Below are 5,876 nucleotides of genomic sequence, written 5' to 3'. Positions count from 1 at the left end.
AATACGGGCCAAATGCTGATGGGTTGAAGAAAACTTCTTCCACCAGAAGGTTTTGATACAATCTGGTCCCGGTGCGGAATAGTTCTTCATCCCTCCTAATACATTTTCGCCTCCTCGGTAGTAATGCGTGGGCATTCTTTAACAGGTGTTATGAGGGCAACACATAACTCCCTGAAACTATTTATATTTTCTGAGTCTTCGTCCAGTCTATGCTGAACTTCGTAGACTTCTCTCCAAAATACTTCGACCTCCTCTGGTTTGGGTGGGTGTTCGACAATAACTGGAGGGTCGTGGAAGAGTCGAGATGGGTCAGAGAGAAACTATTAATTTTCTCTGACCCATCTCTCCCGGAGGTCAGCCCGGAGGTCGGATTCACCGGAAAAATGTCCACGAAGCTCGTCGTCCATTTCAGCCAGATCTTTATGCCTCTCTTTCTTTGTTGCCGCCTTGTTCTATATGTGCTAGAGTAGGCGTTCCGCTTACATAGACCCTTTTACGGAGTAGTTCAGCATGGTTTCGCAGACGTTGCTGCGAAAAGTGCGATAGCTCCGGGTGCTTCTCGCACCACAGAGCATGCAGCCGTGCCATGTGGTCCCGAAGGAATTAACCCCCAAGCGGAGATGTGAAAACCATGCCGAAAGCTGAATGGCACCTGGGTGAGGTGTCTAGACAGGTGACCCTGGGATACCGGGCGATCTCTCAGAGTACGCAGCCTTATCCTTGCATGCGGGGCTCTACAAGGATGGACGAACCCCTTTCCCTAGCTTTTCGTGGGGACAACAATGACAACACCAAACATAGTTGTCGTAAGTGCGGTTCAAAACAACAGAACGCGCAGGGCTCCCGACAATGGGTCGGCTAACAATGCCGACCAACCAAGAGCTGGGGGAGCCAATGAAAATGGATTCAATGCGATGGGTCGGCGGGATTTGCGACCTTTTGGTGGACGGGGCGACTGAATCACGACTTGCTAGAGTGCTACGATGCGAGTGTTGCCCGTAAACGGGGTTACATGGCACGGCTGCATGCTCTGTGGTGCGAGAAACACCCGGAGCTATCGCACTTTTCGCAGCAACGTCTGCAAAACCATGCTGAACTACTCCGTAAAAGGGGCTATGTCAGCGGAACGCCTACTCTACCACAGCTAGAACAAGCCGGCAACAAAGAAAGAAAGGCGACACTAAGACCAACCGCGGGCAGGCGTCTAATAGATGAAGAGCGATACTTTACGACCCGGAGAAACATCAACACCAAGGTTTCTCTCAAGCCTAAAGATCTGGCTGAAATGGATAACGAGCTTCGTGGATATTTTTCCGGTGAATGCGACCTCTGGGCTATCAATTATTGTGTGTATAATGCAGCGAGAGCTTTGGCCGATGCGAACCGTAAAACAAAACTAACGGCTGATCATAATACCAAGAGACGAATGCATCAACTTGCCATAAAGATAGGCTGGGCAAGACAGTAGCCGTCCCGCATTCAATGTGTGATTGACTACATCACATCTGGCAGTAATTTTACCGCCAAGTTTCGAAAGTTCGCGCGCGAACTCCGGACCCGTTATCACACACTTAACAAGTCAAAGCTGCTGACCATCAGACAGCATATTATTGAGAGAATACGGATACTATTCGATGCTAAGAGAAGTCTAGAGCGGAGGGAGAGGTGGATCAGAGAATATTAGCAGTTTCTCTCTGACCCATCTCGACTCTTCCACGGCCCTCCAGTTTCTGTCGAACACCCACCCAAACCAGAAGAGGTCGAAGTATTTTGGAGAGGAGTCTGCGAAGTTCAGCATAGACTGGACGAAGACTCAGAAAATATAAATAGTTTCAGGGAGTTATGTGTTGCCCTCATAACACCTGATAAAGAATGCCCACCCATTACTACCGAGGAGGTGCAAAAGTATTAAGAGGGATGAAGAACTATTCCGCGCCGGGAATAGATTGTATCAAAACCTTCTGGTAGAAGAAGGTTTCTTCAACCCATCAGCATTTGGCCAGTATTTTCACCTCATATTTGAAGTCGGAAAAGCCGATTCCAGAGTGGTTGGTAGAAGGGCGCACAATACTCCTGCCGAAAATAGGCAACTTAGCTGACCCAAAGAAGTACAGGCCAATAACTTGTCTGAACATGCTTTATAAGATATTCACAGCTATCCTAAATGATAGTATTTTACGGGCAATTGAACCTGTGTGGCAAGAAATGTATGAACAACGAGGCTCAAAGAAAGGCGTAGCCGGATGTCGGGAGAACTTGCTCATCGATAGATGTGTCTGCAAAGTTGCAGCATTCTACCAGCGTGACCTATCCATGGCCTGGATTAATTATCGGAAAGCTTTCAATTCTACATCCCATAGACTTATCATCTGTCCTTTGAAAATGTTAAAGGTTCATCCGCAAATAGTTGGGTGCATAGAGAGATTGATGCCGCTTTGGAAAACCAGATTTACTATCTCATCTGGAAAAAATCGTGTGACAACTAACAAGGTCACACTTCAGAGAGGTCTCTTTCAGGGCGACACCTTGAGCCCACTCCTCTTTTGCCTTACATTATTGCCACTATCTCTAGCACTGCGCCATTCCGACGGGTACTTGTGCGGCAAACTTGCAGATCGAAAGTACAAGGTCACTCATGTATTTTACATGGACGATCTTAAGATCTATGCTAAAAACAGAGAGCAACTGCATCTAGCTCTGGGTGTTGTCGAACGATATACTAAGAAAATTGGAATGGAATTTGGGTTAGATTAATGCGCCAAGGTTTATTTCAAGCGAGGAGAACTTAATGGCATCCCTGAAGATCCTGAGCTAGTTGGAGTAGTTCCATGGACGAAGAACGAGCTCAGATCTCTTGATATCGGGACAGAAATGGTTATGCACATGAACAAATGCATGCATCTTAAGTCTTCCATTCCGCGACTGTACATCTCACGCCGTAAAGGGGGTCGCGGAATATTGAGTCTTGAATGTCTTTACAACAGGATTATTCTGGGTACAGCACATAGAGTTGCAAATGGAAGAGACCCTCTTCTTAAAATGGTCAGGAATCACGAGGAAGTAGGCAAAGGAGCATTTCTGTACAAAGCAGCGGAGGAGGCTGCTGAAACACTCGGACTTGACTTCAGTATTAGGGGTGAGCAAAATGCATCAAATCTAATCCATCTCGAGTACTCACTCCTGAAAGAACGGATTAAGAAAGCACAAGAGGAAAACTTTCGTGAACAGCTCCTAGATAAGAGGATGCACGGTATCTTCCATAGAAATGTGAAGGATCAGTCAATGTCTTGTGAGCTAACGTTTGCATTCCTTAAATCGCCCGGATTGAAGTCTGGTACAGAGGGTTTCATTTTTGCATGTCAAGACGGTGTCATTTCCACCTTAACATACCGTCGCCACATTTTGAACCAAGACATTCCCGATGATAGCTGCAGGGCTTGCCATGCACACCCCGAGCATTTAGCTCACATACTATCTAGTTGTCCAAAACACGCGGGAACGACCTACATTCAAAGGCACAATGCGGCACTAAGAGTGCTTCATTACCATCTCTGTCACTCCTACGGCATTCACCTTGATATCGCTCCTCTAAATGCAAGCTTTCACTTGCTAATGGCCTGAAAAGCATCCCTGCGTGTCGACAATATGCTAGAACACTTGCGGGGAAAATGCAGAAGGCGGTCGTCCTTGGGTCGCTCCGTGTTCTTAGGGTGCACGAGGCTTTTGCTGGATCTTCGTATAGATTCCTTTACAGACTGTAACCACCTATCTCACGGTTGTGAGACGTGGTTGTGGCTGAAATTTTACCGCGATTTCGCTGGAAGCGGGTGCAATTTTTCAGATTAGTACCCGCTCCGTCGAAATCCTGCGGTTGTCCTTATGACAAATTTTTAATTATATATAAACATTTGATTAATCTTGATATTTTTTTTTCTGTTAAGAAAATGGCTTGACATATGGTCGAGACAGAAGTTCCCTAACTGGGCCTTTATTCATTATATTTATGTCTGGTGAGGTAATTATAAATTGTCGTGAATTGTCATGATTTCTGTATATTTTTAATTGTGCGTATTTGGATTTATGTGTATTTTGACTGTGTATATTTTCCTCTGCGCGTATCAATAAACTTAGTAAAATTATTATTTTCTCTTTAGTTATTATTCAGGATCATTAAAAAAAAATGTTAATTGGATTCTATTATCTAATTTTGGTATTAAAATTTTTGCGCCGTTTATAGTAATTATTAAATTGAATTTAGAGTAATTAAGGTTTTATGAGCTAAACGCAATTTCTGTAGAAATCAAACAAAGTAATAGTTTAAGATGTTAATTTTGTTTGTCTACTTGGTCATAATCAATATTATTAAAATATTGATTAATTTTTTAGATTCTGAAAAAACCCTCTGTAGCTCTTCTGGGATATGAGCCCAGGTCCTTCATATTGCCGGTCTGATGCTATACCAACTGAGCTACGGAGAGACGTTAACACTTTCCTTACAATCTCCTTACAAGCAGAATGTCAACGTCATTCGTTATACTTGTAAGATTTTTCTTTCTAAACATGAAATTCATATTTTATTATGGATGTAAGTTCCTTCATGTTCCATTTTTCTCCAATCCTTGCCATACATGCTCCCATGTTTCCTCCTCCCATTCAAATATTCTACACTTTTGTTCTCTTCTTTTTCCCATTACATCCCTTCCCTTGCCTCGTTTCCCAATCTAAATCTTGCTTTTATGGTCCACCTTTTCTCTCCCCATCTTTTTTCTTAATACTTTATTATTCCTTCCTTTTCTATAATCTTATACCATTAATTGTATTTTGATTCGTCAATCATCCCCCATCTTTCTATTAATTGTCTCCCGCCCCCCTTTTTTCCAATTTTTTATAGTTTACTCTAGTTCCGTTTTCTATTTCCTTATCATTAAAAAAATCCCTCCTTTCTTCTTCCCATCCCGTTCATTCGATCGCCCTCTCTCTCCTCTCTTCTACCACCATTGAAAACTTTCTCACCAACTCCCCTTCCTTTCCCTCCCTCATCTTCGTGTTAAATTGTCATGCTCTTTTTCCTGCTCTAATACTTAACGTATCCCTTTGCCCTCCTTCTCTCACCATATATCCTGACGTCGTCCAGTCTACCCCTAGTGTCCACCTTATATACCTTTCTTTTAAACCCTCATTATCTTTCCTTTTTTTCCATCCCCACATTTCTGCTCCATAACCTAATACCGTCCATACCAGCGTATCAAGTAACCACATTATCCTTCTCCAATTTATTTTTTAACGTTCTTTTTCCTATTCTCCATATCTTCTTTATTACCCCTGCTGCTTTTTTTATCTATTCTCTTATATGAACTGTAAACCTAAACCACATTATCTTTGTATTTTCTACATTTACATTCAGCTTTTTCTCATCTAAGTTTTTCTCTAATCCTGTGATTAATCCCGACATCCCTTCTTCATCCGCTGCCATCAACACTATGTCACCTGCATTGCTATCATTCCCCCTTTTTCCCTTTCCATAACTCTGGCCGCCGCTCTCCTCTCCATACTCTACTACACATTATCCACGCTTATTCCTCTAGTTGCTCCCCTCCATATTTCCATACTTCATTTGGAATCTTATCTATACCAGGTGCCTTTCCATCCTTCATTATTCCTAAAACCTTAACTATTACTTCCCTTGTTATGTGCTTCTCCTCATCTCCTTCTCTACCATATTTTTCTCCCTTTATAGCCTTTTATTCTCTTTCTTTTGATAACAGAACTCAGTATACTCTTTCTTTTTTTTCCCCTATATTCTGCCGCATTATTTTTTTCTTATTTCCACTTCGTTAATTCCTTTTCGACCTCCTTTTTTTTCTCTTTACAGTCCT

The sequence above is a fragment of the Belonocnema kinseyi genome, chromosome 3 (genome assembly GCF_010883055.1).
Source record: "Belonocnema kinseyi isolate 2016_QV_RU_SX_M_011 chromosome 3, B_treatae_v1, whole genome shotgun sequence".
NCBI classification, from domain to species: Eukaryota; Metazoa; Arthropoda; class Insecta; order Hymenoptera; family Cynipidae; genus Belonocnema; species Belonocnema kinseyi.
Note: the sequence above shows the minus strand (reverse complement) of the source record.